Genomic DNA, 15,695 nt, shown 5'->3' with positions numbered 1-15,695 from the left:
TAATTCTGGGGTGCTAGTAGTAAGCGACACCACCGGTCTTTGAGAAGCGGACGACCTTGGAGGCTGAACTCCAAAAGAGATGCCAGCACCAGCCGACACTCGTCGCTTAGACGATCCTTCAACCGCTAACTCTTTCCCTTTTCTCTTGCGTTGAGCAGCAATTGTATCAGCTAAAGTCGCCTCAACTGCAGCTTGTTGTTCAATAATAGCAGCATCTCTATCATCACCATTACCACCATCACCACCATCATCATCACCATCATTCCCACCTGGTCCTTCCTCACGCTCAGAATCTGAATCATCATGGAACCAACGATCATTGTCAGGACATACATAATCTGGATTCACCAGATGACCAACTAGACGTTTGGCCGGAGGAGGATCTTTCCTGTAAACCTTCATTCGTCGAACAGTATCATCCGTCATATCCTCAACCGGCATTACATCATTCACAACGGCATGATCTATAACCAAATTAGGAATCGAATCTTCAATAATTAACTGGAGGAACCGAGGATACATAAGAAACTTCTTTTTTTGAACCGTTTGAAGATATTGTTCCTTCAGATGATAAAAAATCATTTCCTAGAAGTTGAAGTTCTTGTTCAAGATCAAAGCGACAAATGTCGATTGTAGCATAATCCGGCATTCATCGAAACCACCCTTTTGACCTCCCTAGCAATGGATTAGTACATGTAATAAGTACTTGTACGTTGGGCATAATCCATTCTTGTTATACATGGATGCTTCAATGTCACCCCTATAGAAAACTCTACGAAACAGGCCCTTGATCAAACTTTTATCAAACTCACACGGATGATCAATCGTATCTCCAAACCGAAGCACTCGTCTTATCACATCAGTATCAACAGTAATAGGCGTTTGGTTGATTGTGGCTTCAATATGGTTCTCAACTTCAACATACCTCGCCGTATTCCAAAATTGACGAACGATACTGAATCGAACATCAGGACTTGCAGTAATGGAATAATGAATACGCGAGTGACATAAGAATTCTAACAACCCTCCAAATATATTCTCGCCAGCAAAATTTGTACCAACAAAGGCACATATATTATGCTTCTTATCATATGGCAATAACGGCATATCTTGTTGTTGTTGTTGTTGATTAGCTACCGAGGGATCTTGTCCATGTTATCGGCCATAGTTAACGTCGATAATTAGTGATTATCAATGCTTATATAAAGAAATTTGTAAATCTTAAATAAATTTAAAAATAAAAATCATTTAATTTAAATGTCATTCGTTAAGCAGACTGATTCGTTAAATTAAATATTAAGTTGTTATAACGAATCATCTGCTTCGCTATCAAGTAAATAGATGACGAATTAGGACTGACGAATTACTATGAAAAGTTAATGAACTATCGTCTAGTTCATTATAAATAACGAATGCAAAATTGATTCGTTATAAATTTTGATTCGTTGTCCTGATTCGTATAAATTGCATAACGAATTGGACACGAATTAGTTCCAATTCGTTAAGCATAACGAATGGCCAATAAAGCTTAATATTTGACTCAATTGGTCAGGGTTAAAATTACCAAGAACCAGAAAAGTCAAACATGTAATCGGAAATTTGATACGACTATAATCAACAACATGAAGCCAAATCAATGATCACAATGGATCTCGGAAGCACATTACGAATACAATGGCATCTATATGATGGTCCAAAAGATAGTATAAAGAAAATAAATTAAGGTTTATAAAAACCTCAAACACCCGGTTACAAAAACATACAATTAACCCATCAAACCCTGATAAAATTTGACGTAAATCACAAAGGTATGATCGTCTATACCTTAGGATCACAAATATATAAACAAAACACCGAAATTCGAAGGTCAAAAATTCTTGAAAATTTGAGGAGAGTAACAGTACTATATGGAGAAGAAGACAATGAATAGTGAATACGAATCGTTTCACGCGTCCCTATATAGACTGACACAGTACAAATTCCAATTTAACGAATCATTTGATTTGTTATAATTTTGAAATAACGAACAGGTGATTCTTTATCTTAGATTAACACATGACGAATTAGACTTAATTCGTGTTTAGTTCGTTAACAATGTATAACGAATCAAATAATATTAATTACAGAGTGGCGGAAGCGAATTAGAACGCAATTCGTTAGTGATAACCTAATTTGTTATACATAAGATTAACGAATTACTTTTATTTAATTTCTAAATTAAATAAATGAATTAAATCAATCAATTAAATTGAATAAAAATAAATAATTAAACCAATTTAACTTAAATGAATCACCGAGAACCCATATCTTGATGATTATATACCTTAAGGTGTTTTACGTTTTATAACACATAATTTAAAAGAATTTAAATAATATTTAAAAAAAGAAAATCTTTTAATATTTTGAATTTTTACGTAAAATATTTACAAAAGAAATATTCGAAAATGAAAAAGATGGAATAGAAAATGTTTTTGTGTTTTTGTATGGTTTTTCAAAAGCAGTACATATTTTTGGATTTTTGTTGAGTTTGAGCAGAGAATCATATTGACTGAATTGATCTTCCATCTCAGTTTTATATTTCATTGATATTATGACTGGCGTTAAGTCGGTCACTGATATTGTTGTCCACCAAAATCTTATAACAAACTTTCGAGCATTTTTGTGATATGATTAATGGTTTAATTAGCGCACAGAAAATCAGAAACTATCAGCCTCTAATCTCGGTTCAAGGGAATTTGATTTTTGCCAAATCACCCCAACTTGACTTAAACCATTATAGTGTTGATAAAAAATTTGAATATTTTAGAACTTTTGAGCAATGCATCAAGTTTCCTTTACTGTGAGTGAGTATGCACGAGTCCATCTGCCGGCTTACATACATTGTATCCCCTGGGGTCTGTTTCTTATTGGTATTGAGACGCGTGCAATGGAGGAATAAATGTATGACTAACAACGGATTTTGATCAAGTCAGTAATTTAGATTGTACGAAGTACAGCAGTGATCAAGTTTAATGACTTTGGGTTTGCTCTAAAAGCGAGTGAAATATTCATGCTTATGAATACCCAAATGATTAAGCAGCATAATGACTCACAGTGTCCAGAATCCTAACGCTTGTTATTTGCTTTATTATATTTTTGGGTGATCAACAACTATAAGGCTTGAGTATGACATGTTATTACATTTCTGCCATCCTCACCGAGATTTTTGCTAGAGACTAACACCTCTTTCAATTTGGCTTTTCTTTATGTTTATATCATATATTTTTCCCTAACAGCTTGTTTAAGACCTATCAATGCACCAATGATTAAGCGCTCAGTCTTTTAAGCTTATTTCTTGCTGGATTTGGGGTCAAACAATCAATGTACTATCATTTTCTCGTTTTGCTTCAAAAACTCAAGATTTTGAGGAGCATAAAACAAAAATGAATTTAATCACCCCAGTTACTTTCAGTCTATAGATTAATGGCTATCCTATCAATCTACAAGTTGATAACATGACCAAAACATGCAAGCATGCTCCACAAACTTAAATAACCAACAAAGTTTTCAACGAGAAAATAAAGTAAAAAGCATAAGGAACGCCCCAATTACTTTCCATTATCAGGTAAATGGCTATCCCGAATATTTACAAGAAATTATCAGGACCAACCATATACAAGTATATGTCCTTCAAATAGGAGTAATTACATATTTTTCAGCGAACGTAAGCAAAAATCTTTTTGGATTTTCTCTTTACATACATAAAACACAATCTTTTTGTCTTTTTCGGATTTTTCTGTACAAACTAGAAATTCACAATCTTTTTGACTTTTCAAATTTTAGATGTTTTTGGATTTTCCGATTTTTCTATACAAACTAAAATTACTAAAAACATGAAAACACATTATTTTTGATTTTTTAAATTTTTCAATGTTTTTGAATTTTATGACTTTATCTATACAAACGAAAAGCACAATCTTTTTGTATTTTCTATTTCACCCCCTAAAAGCCAAAACCAAAATAAAATTTAAAAGTGAAAATAAACTTAAAATAAAAATAGTTATCCTAGTTTCAGGATATCAGCAAGGGTTTTTAAACCATTTAAACCAAATAAAAATTGAAAACACGTTTTGTCAAATGCTTTGGTAAATAAATCAGCTTTTTGAAAATCGGTATGTACTTTCTCAAGGTCAATTAATTTCTTTTCAAAGAAATCCCATAAAAATTATATCGAATTTCGATATATTTCGTTTTAGAGTGTTGTACAGGATTTTTGGTGATGCTAATGACAGCTGAATTATCAATTAAAATGGGAGTAGTAAGAAACTTCAAACCATAGTCGCGAAGATGTTGTTGTATCCACAAAACCTGGGAACAGTAACTCGAGGCTGCAACATACTCAGCTTCGGCGGTTGAAGTGGAGACCGTTGTCTGCTTCTTACTCTGCCAGGAAACAAGCCGGCTTCCTAAGAATTGACATCCTGCTGTGGTAGATTTGAAGTTAATCTTGCATCCTCCATAGTCTGAGTCAGAATAAGCGGAAAGATCAAATGTATCGTCCTTGGGGTACCATAACCCGGTGTTTGGATTGCCCCTCAGATATTGAAGAATACTCTTGACCGCTGACAGGTGAGTCACTCGGGGACTAGCTTGGTACCTAGCATATAAACAAACAGAAAACATTATGTCGGGTCGAGAAGCAGTAAGATACATCAAAGAACCAATCATAGCTCTATATAGGGTAGGATCGACGATATCCTCCAATTCATTCGGAGATAAATTGTGACTCACGGGAAGAGGAGTAGAAGGGGTTTTTACGGCAGTAATCTTGAATCGGCTCAAGACGTCGTTCACGTATTTAGTCTGGTGAATGAAGATTCCTTTCACAGAATGATGAACCTGCAACCCTAAAAAGAAGTTCATCTCTCCCATCGAACTCATTTCGAATTTGGTTTGCATTGACTTTTCGAATTCCTTACATAACGCGTCGTTTGTTGACCCAAAGATAATGTCGTCGACATAGATCTGAACGAGGAGAAGATCATCACCGATGTTTTTGTAAAATAAAGTTTAGTCAACAGTCCCACGTTTGAAACAATTATCCGTCAGATGGCCGGCGAGTGTGCCATACCAAGCTCTCAAGGCTTGATGTAGACCATATAATGCCTTGTTTAAGCGATAAACTCGGTCAGGATAATCAGGGTCTTCAAAACCCGGAGGCTGTAAAACGAACACTTCCTCGTGTAGTTAACCATTGAGAAAAGCACTTTTGACATCCATTTGATAAACTTTTATGTTCTTGTAAGCTTCATAGACCAGAAAGATTCGTATAGACTCCAATCTTGAAACCGGAGCATATACTTCAGTTAGTCGATACCCTCTTGCTGATGGAAACCTTGCACCACTAACCGTGTCTTGTTTCTTACGATCACCCCACGATCATCTCTCTTACATTTAAATACTCACTTAGTTGGAATCGCCTTATTGACTCTAGCAGGTTTGTCAATAAGATCCCAAACACCCAAACGTGCAAACTGTTGTAATTCTTCTTGCATGGCTTCTACCCAAGTGGGATCTTGAAGTGCCATACGAGGCGTCCTTGGCTCAACTTGGGATAGAAAGCAAGTAAGTTTAGCAAGATTTACAACTCCAGACGAGTGTAAATCTGCATAAGCACACAATACATTATTCTCACTTGATGAAGCAACTTGATAACGTGTTTGAACGCCCACATCAAGTTCTCCAATAATGTTTTCTTTCGGATGATAATTATGAATCCTAAGAGTGGGATTCTCAGGAATAGTAACATTTTCAAATAAATTAGTGTAATGTTCTCCCAGCTCGTGAGATGAATCATTACTATCAAGTTCAATAACTTGATCAGCAACTAGAGTATCATCAGAAGAAGTAGATGCATTATCAAAGAGAACTAGAGAATCATTATCAGGATCTTCAGTTGGAGCATTGGTTGGAGTTTCAACATCATTAGAACTTAAAAATCTTGGAATTACCAGTTGTTCTTCAAAGTAAGCACGAACCAAGACTTCATCTGGTTGATCAGTTGTTGGAGTATATGAATTAAATAAGCCATCATAGTCAAACATCCAGTCGGGACCTTTCCCTTGAGGAGGTGTGGTGTACTTTTGAAAGTCCACATGGTACCACTCCTCAACACAACAAGACGTGAAGTTAAATACTCGTTTCTTAGGAGAAGCATAACCCAAGAAATACCCCTCAATGGCTTTTTCATCAAATTTACCCACATCCTTCTTCAGCATCGTACAAGGACACCCAAAAGGTTCCAAGTACTTTAAGTTAGGCTTTCGATTATTCAAAAGCTCATAGATCGTCTTCTTGAGTCTCTTAACAGTTAGAACCCGATTGAGCGTATAACACGCAATATTCACCGCCTCATTCCAAAATTGGACAGGAAGCTTAGAATCAGCAAGCATAGTTCTAGCAGCTTCAATCAACATTATGTTCTTTCGCTCAGAAACATCATTTTGTTGTGGTACGTATGGAGCACTGTATTCTCGATGAATTCCCTTTTGTATACAAAAGAAATCCAATAAGGTATTTTTAAATTCAGTACCATTGTCACTTCGAATTCTCTTCACTTTCTGCTTGTATAGTGATTCGATCTTAGTGATTAAATTCTGAACAAGAACAGGTTTTTGATCTTTCGAACTCATAAATAAAACCCATGAGTATCTTGAATAATCATCGGTAACTACCAGGCAATACCAATCTCCAGATATACTAGCACGATTCACTGGACCAAAAAGATCCATATGAAGTCGCTCAAGAGGAGTATCAATGGAATTCAATAACTTAGAAGGATGCGACTTTTTCTTCTGTTTGCCCTTTTTGCAAGCAATACAGTGGTCGGATAACTTAAAATTCTTCAAAGACACACCTTCAACTAGTTCATTTGCCATTAAATAGTTCATCTTAGGAACATGAATGTGACCCATTCTACGATGCCATAGAATAGAGTCTTTCTCTGTTGCTTTTGAGACAAAACATGTTTCAATAGATGTTGATACTTTAGAGCTCATATTTAAGACATAAATATCATTTGATCGAGGTGATCTCATGATAACCATGTCCTCGGGAATCACATATCCCGGTTTCAGAATCAGACATTCTTTATCGGTAAATATTGTAGTGTATTTCTTATTACAGATTTGCGACACACTCAATAAGTTATGGTCTACCTTGTTACAGTAATTAACTTTTTCAAATGTAATGTGACCATTTGAAACATCACCTTCTTGTGTAATCATACCCCCAGAATTCCCAGCAAACGCCACATAACCCCCTTGAATATTTCTCACATTTGTTAAGAGGTCGAGATTTCCAGTAATATGATGAGAACATCCGCTATCAATAATCCAGTTTTCACCAGAAATGGTCTTGGATGTACCCTACACACAAAAGAAAATTATTAGTTAAAAAAGGAAGCCCAGGCCTCAGTCTTGGGCACCTTTTGATTTCCATGAGTAACACTAAACTTGATTAAATTCAACTGTTGTTCAGCAACTTGAGAATAAGTTACAGGCTTTTTAGACTTTCGTCTTAGATAAGCAGCTTGAACGACATTTGAGTTCACGTTCTTGCATAACGGTTCAGTTGGAACAAACTTTGGTTTAACTTGACCATAAGTTTCATTCACATGAACTACCATTCGAGGATTAACGTTTGAGAACATAATGTAAGTATCATCATCATACGACACAGGTCGTTTCAGAATCTCTTTTATCAAAGGAACTGGTTTTGAATGGTCCTTGACAAATGGATGAAGATTCTGAGGTCTCTTCTGTCCACAGTTTCTCACAACATGACCTTGTTGACCGCAAAGAAAGCAGCTTCGCATGTCCATATGATCGTTTTGAGATTTAGCAGTAACATATGACACAGAAGGATGATGACTCACGTTCTTGGTAAAGCTCTTAGCCAAATCATCAGATGACCTCGATTTCTTTCTCAAATAAAAATCTAGGTTAAAGCAGTTTGAAAAACTTTGCAAAGTATCGGTTCCAGTCGATTTTAAAAACTGAACTTTCTTAGCATGCTTTAAGACTTGCTTAGCTTTAGTCAAGGGGTTAGATGTAACTGATGTTTTAGCTTGAGCATACTGACGTTCAAGATCTTGAATCTTGGAAGTTTCATTATGAAAAACACTCTCAATCAATTCCGGTTTAATGATACTAATTGGAATGTCTTTCCCAGTGAACATCGTGTCTATTCGCTTTAATTTAAACACACGACCAGTTGATGGCTTGGAAACATTAGGATTGATGAAACGCAACAAATCCTCATCAGACATTTTGGGCTTTTCTGGTTTCTTAGCTTTCACTGGTTTAATCTTAACATGATTTTCTTGTTTCACCTGAGTTGTGTGCGAACCATACACAACCTCCTCAAATTCATGAGGTTCACTAAGTATGTGATTAGAACTTGGAATGTTCGTGTTCTTGTGTATTATTTCAGGTTCGAGTACATCCTCAATGATGACTTTATCAACATTTTCAACAAAGACTTTGTTGCTTTGAACATGAGGTTTTTGACTTGTAGATTGGGCTTTAACAGTTTCAGGTTTAACTGGTTTTTCTTTTTCTGAAATCACAGTTTCTTTAACATTCACATCCTCTTCTTTTCTAGAAAAAGGATTTGGTTTGTAATCATTTTGAAAAGGTGGTGGAATTTCAACAAAACCTATACCTTTCTTTGAATCTTTTTGCTTACCAGATACATAAATTATTTCGTTTAGCAAAAAGGAAGAGTTTCTGAATTTTCCCAATGTGTTCTTTAACTCAAGAATCTCATTCTCAAGCTCGGCTATCTTTGATCTGTGTTTCAAAATTTCTTGAAACTTTTGATCATTGATAGTCATTTTAACAGATAACTCAGCTTTTAGATCATGGTTATTTGTCGACAAAGCTTCAATTTTCTCACGAGATCTCATATGAGATTCCAAAGATTGTCGATAAGTATCCTTAGTGAAGCAATTTCTTTCATTAAACAGTCATTGTGATTTTTCAAGGAATCTAACTTAGGCTTGTTTTTCTCACATTCAACACAAAGAACAGAAGGACTAACCTCATTGATTTTGGCCATACAAGCAAAAGTAGTTGGAAGATTTTCACATGAGTCATCAGAATTCGATTCAGTATCAGCATCAGAAGATTGTTCGCTTCCACTTACATGTTGGAAATTCTCAGTTTATCCAAACATTGCCCGATTTGCTTGATTGTTATTGCACAGCAAACGTTGTGACCAGTCATCTCAATCTAAGTTGGACAACATTGCTTGTGATCCCGAAGACGATGGTTTAGTTCCAGAAGACTTTCCCGCATCATTTCCACTTTTACCAGATGAATTATGATCTTGCTCTCTGGGACCAGTGTACTCTTTCTTTGGCTTATCACATTCTTTAGCAAAATGCCCAAACTCTTGACAGTTGTAGCACTTGACCTTTAATTTATCAAATCCCAACTTCTTGTTCAAAGAAGGAAGATCTTTACCCGTTCTCTGCATAAACTTTTTCACTTTCCTGACTATCATAGCCATATTCCATTTCAAGTCCATCAGTTCAAAATCATCAGGATCAATTTGATCATAGTCTTCATCAGTTAAATCGCTTGTTGCAATTTTACTACTAACCGAATTCTCATATGAAGTCAAGAAGGCAGACAAGAAAGCAAAGTTTTTTTCGGCCTCCCTCATGTTCACATTTGGTTGTGATGAGAATTTATTTGCAGGTGATGAATTTTCAGATCCTCCAGATGAACCAGAAATACCAAATGACCCAGAATTTCCAGCAGTGTAGAAACAAGCACGTGGATCACTATAAATAGTTGTAGCATTATCACTTGCATTTTGTGTAAGAAATACAGTGATAGGAGAAATGGTTGAACTCAACGACATACTTCCACCATGAAAGGCAGGATCTTAATTATCCTTTGAAGACTTCTAACATTTAAGATCGTATTCCCGTGCTTCAATCTTTTGCATGAATTCAGATGCTGTCAGACTTTCATTGTTAAAGTAATTATTTTCTTTCAAAACCATCAAGAAAGTCGAGTAAGAACTCGGTAAAGCACTTTCAATGGTGTCAATCTTATCAACTTTAGAAGTTTCCAACTTCATCTTGTCCATCTCAGCTATCAAGTGATTAAACCTTGTTTTCATCTCTTCAATAGTCTCTCCCTTAAGTAAGTTAAAGTTTCTAAACTGAAACTTGAGCATAACCTTCTTGCTTTCAGCGGTATTACCCATACTTCTCATACGAATATGTTGGAATAATGAAGCATAAATATTTATGCTACCAACTTGATGAAAGATGTTTTCAGGTAAAGCCATTGTAAGAGTGGAATAAGCTTTTGTTTCAATCTCTAATGCTTTCTTTTCTTCTTGCGAGTATTGAGAGATGGCCTTAGGTGTAAACCCGATAATTTCATCTCCAATCATTGGAACGGTGTATACCTCATCCAAGCAATACGAACAATCAGGGTGAACTGACCCTAGATGAGCACAGAAATGGGATTCCTATTTAGCAAAATCGCTAAATTTCATTAAACATGGAAACTTTGAATGTGAACCGATCTCGGTGTCAAGTTGTAACATTTGTTGCATAAGCATATTTTGGGAAGCTAATGCATTCATATCAGCCATGTTGCTAAATAACAATACTTTCAAATTCCTAGGGTTAGAATTGAATATATATCACTTAATTATGAACAGTGGAATTAACGAACTATAAACAGTGGTTAAAAAATCACAACTAACGAATTGAAAATGGTCCAGGTAACGAATCAGGAACAGTATCACATGAAGTAAATTATAACGAATTGGTCCACGAATTAAGTCAAGTAATGAAATAGTTTGACTTAATAGACTAACGAATCAGTTGGTTCTCTTTAACGAATCACTAAGTGTAAACTTAGCGAATTAAGTAACGAATTAGCTACAGTTGATAACGAATCAACTATATCGAATCAGGTTGTTACAACGGTTGTAACAAAATCTGACAAATTTTGTCATGTGGCAAAAGTTGTTAAAATAGCAGTTAACGAAGTGGACACGTGTAAACACGAATTGAATAGCACGAATCAGAAAATGTAATGAACTGGTACTCGAATTAGCTAATAACTATGACGAATCAGCTAGAAATGTTAACGAAACAGCTTGAAGTTTTAACGAATCTTCAAAGATCAGATGAAGATCTTCAAATATTCAAACATTCAAACATACATTTCCAAATTTCTGGAAAAATATGAACACCCCAAACCGATCTTAAATTCGTAATACTCAGTCAATACACAACCAAATCGTCCAATTGACCTATCAATCTACTCGGAAACACAACACGAATCCAAATCAAACCATCTCGTAACTCAAATTACCGTATATCATAACCAATTTGACCAAAACTAATACCCTGTTTTCGGCCAAAACAAAACCAACTCAATTCAATCCAAAACCAATCAAATTTCCAATTCCTTCTAACCACACCTTACCAATACCTTAACAACCACAAATCTAATCCAGATCAGTCCATAACAAGTCCAATTCACACTCAATTTGATCCAAAATCAAACCGTATACAAATTATACCAAAATAACACTTAACAGTCCTATAATAATGAATTAACACTCGAATCAAGAGCAATCGAACACCGAAAGCTCTGATACCACTTGTGCTTGTGAATACCTTAAACAGATCTCAGATCTGATATAGTATAATCACGATAACGGATCTAGTTCATGATGCTCTTATACGATTATATATTAATGTTATATATTAGTATTGATTGTATATATATGTGTATGCATAATATTAAGATGAAGATTGAGATAGCAAATTGGCAGAGGTTCAATAATCTTAACTCAAAGCTTAAATTAACAGTGGAATGAAACCACTATATATAGAAGATGGGTCTAGTTCGTTACACATTCCGTAACGAACTAGCCACCCACTTCATTACATACAATAATCATAATAAACTTAACGAATCACCTCCTGATTCGTTAAACATCCTTAACGAATCAGGAGGGAACATAACTTAAGTTTAGTTCGTTAAACATTCTTAACGAACTAGATGATAATCTTAACGAACTACATTAAAGTCTTTAATAATTATTACATTAATAAAACAATAAATACATAAGCGATAAATACAAAGACTCGAGACGCAAAACCGTGTACTAACACCAGTAACTTCAAATCTTTTGCAGGTTGCAAACCAAAACAATCAGATGATCAGCACATACCATATAGGGGCCGATTAAGGTCAATACATACTCATTTTCGCATAATCATGAACAATGAAAGAGTATTAAAGTCATTTAGTTTCTTTCCGAAAAAACATTAAAAACAATCTAACTAGGAAGAATTAACACAAACAAGTAACAAATTATGAATCATCACGAGATTGTGAACCTTAATAAGTGAACAAAAAAAGGATTGACTTGGTTTATTCATAGGATAAGTTCACCGAGGGTTAAGGAAATAAGTTTGACATATTTTGACCATGAAGATGGTTATAAACCCTTTGGAAACCCTGGAGGCAAAGTTGATAACTTCGCTCAAATGATAACTTCGCCATGGCGAAGTTAAAGTAAGGCAAAAGATTTTAAAAATTACATCATAAAGAAAAGCGTGTAACCCGTTATTTAAAGGAAAACTGATTAAAAAGAAGCATATAAAAAGTTTGCAGGATCAAATTTCAGTCTTTAAGAAAAATCATCGCGTGTATGAAAAGATCCGAACATGGAATCACATTAATTAAGGTACTTTCACAAGGATTCATGTTCAGCATTATTTTGACATAGAGAAACAGGTTGATAGCAGGTATATATGACTTAGCATGATTATCATCGCGTCTGTGTTACGAGTTAGGTTCAATTAGGCACAGACTTTAGATGGACATCACTAATGGATCTGTGATGCCTCCTATCTCTTCTCAAGGCGTATTTGGTTTTCCCCAAATCACCCCAATTTGACTCCAACCCCTTAGTGCTGGATCAAAAAGACTTTTATAGTAAGAAAAAAGAAAACTTTTAAGATTTAAGGTTGAACGTTGGACTTACAAGCCATCCGGACTTACACGCCTTTCATTCAGGGTGTTCAAAACAGATTTGATAGTATCACCCTTGTAGTTCTAGTTTGACCCTTTAAGCTTTAAAATCAATATTTATTGATAGCATATTGTAGATACGACACATTTTTTTTAACAAAGAACAAAATATTTTTGTAGATCAAGGCACTAACGGGCTCGTGTATGACTGGGTAATAACTTTCCTGCCTATCATTCGGAGAGATGTATGTGGAGACATGCACATTTCTTCAAAATGACTCTCCACAGTAAATCTAGCATATTTAGTTTGTATCACTTCGACTTTTACGCATCATGGAAAGCTACCATGCAAACCAATGAATGTTCTAGAGCCTTTTAAGCTTAATAACTTCACCCGTTAGGTACACAGAATCAATTTACCTATCACTTTCCAAAGGTTGGATCGATTTTCATATTAAAACCAACTTTGATGCTTCAAAAAAGATGTAGACTGAATAATTAAATCACTTCCCAAAGAAAACAGAAACACAATTTTAAATTCAATCGCCCCGGTCAGTTCTTAGTTCTCAGGTAAATGGCAATCCTGTATGTCCACAGTTGGTTAACAGGACTAAACACATATATAAATATGTGTCCCTCAAACTTAGAGCAACCGACATAATTTTCAGCGAAGGAATTTTAAAACAAAACACATAACAATCGCCCCAGATGCTTTCAGATTTTTGGTGAATGTCTATCCTTTGAATCTACAAGTAGATAAGAGGACCAAACATATACAAGTATATGTCCTTCAAACTTGAGCAACCGACATAACTTTAAGCGAGAGTGAATAATTTTTTTTAAACAAAATGAAAAGACTCAGTTACTCGGGATTGATCATCCCATTTAACTAAAAAAGGTTTTGAAAATGAGATCGGCCAAAAGCTTTTGTAAAAAGATCGGCAAGGTTATCCAGAGAATCAACCTTTTCCGCCCGATTAATTTCTTCTCAGCACAATCCCGTATGAAATGATGACGAATGTCAATATGCTTATTTTTACTATGCTTTACGGGATTGTTAGTTACTGAGATAGCAGCAGTATTATCAATGCAAATAGGAGTATGAGTGAAATTCAGGCCATAATCTCGCATTTGTTGTTGTATCCACAAAACCTGGGAGCAGCAATTTGATGCCGCCATATACTCTGCTTCACAGGTGGATATTTCAACCGAGTTATGCTTCTTGCATTTCCAAGACACCAATCTTCCACCAAGAAACTGATAGCCACATGTAGTCGACTTCCTATTCTGGTTACACACTCCATAATCAGAGTCGGTGTATGCCACTAGATCCAGTTCACCTCCCTTTGGATACCAGAGACCCAGCTTTGATTTTCCTTTAAGGTATTGTAGTATCCTCTTCACGCCTTTCATGTGTGACTCCTTTGGATTAGCCTGAAAATGCGCGCAAACACAAACTGCAAACATAAGTCATGTCTAGAAGCTGTAAGATACATTAAAGAACCTATTATCGCGCGTTATTGAGTGGGATCTACATCTTCATCACTGTCAGAGTCAGCACCCAGCTTGTGGTTGACGTAGATTGGAGTATCATATGGAGTACTTTCTTCCATCTTGAATCGTTTGAGTACGTTATGAACAAATTTAGTTTGATGAATAAACATCCCGTCCTTCTTTTCTTCTGATCTACCTGTAAAACCAAAAAGAAGGTTAGTTCACCTATGGCACTCATCTCAAATCTTTTCTTCATGACCGCTTCGAACTCCTGACACATAGAAATCTTTGATGCCCCAAAGATAATATCGTTCACATATACCTGGACTAGAAGAAAATCCTTCCCAATCCACTTCACAAACAGTGTACTGTCAATCTTCCATCTAACAAAACCATTCTCCAGCAGGTAATCAGATTAGGTTGTATACCAAGCCCGTGGAGCTTGATGTAGACCATATAATGCTTTGCTGAGTCTGTACACATGATCTGGAAAATCTGGATCTAGAAAACCTGGAGGTTGCTCGACATATACCACTTCGTCTACCTTTACATTTAGAAACGCATTCTTTACGTCTAATTGGAACACCTTCATTTTTTTGTGAGTGTGAAATGCCAAGAAAAGTCGAATTGCCTCTAGTTTGGCTACGAAAGCGAACACCTCATTGTAGTCGATTCCTTCTTGCTGATTAAAGCCCTTAACTACCAGTCTAGCCTTGTTACGGATGATTACCCCTTTCTCATCTCTTTTGCACTTAAATACCCACTTAGTGCTGATTGCGTGCACATCCTGTGGCTTCTCAACCAAACGCCATACTTCCATTTTGTTAAACTGAGCCAATTCTTCATGCATGGCTTCAACCCAAGAGCTATCATTCAAAGCCATCTTATAGTTTTTCGGTTATATTTGATTGATATAGCATGCATAGAAACACTCGTTCATAATACCAGTATCCTTGATGCTCACATACACACATGTGTTTTCTTCCAAGTTACCTCTGGTCCGCACACCATCAGAAGGATTACCAATCACATTCTCTAGAGGGTGTCCCTTGTGGATTCTTATGGTTTGGACAGGAGCAACTACCAAGTCTTCACCTAGATTAGGAGTGAGTTCATTTGTATTATGTTGATTGTGAAACG

Source organism: Bidens hawaiensis, unplaced genomic scaffold (genome assembly GCF_021521415.1).
Source record: "Bidens hawaiensis isolate Kalapana, Puna unplaced genomic scaffold, B.hawaiensis_p1.1 tig00002602_1, whole genome shotgun sequence".
In the NCBI taxonomy this organism is placed as follows: domain Eukaryota; kingdom Viridiplantae; phylum Streptophyta; class Magnoliopsida; order Asterales; family Asteraceae; genus Bidens; species Bidens hawaiensis.
This window is presented reverse-complemented; position numbering follows the sequence as displayed.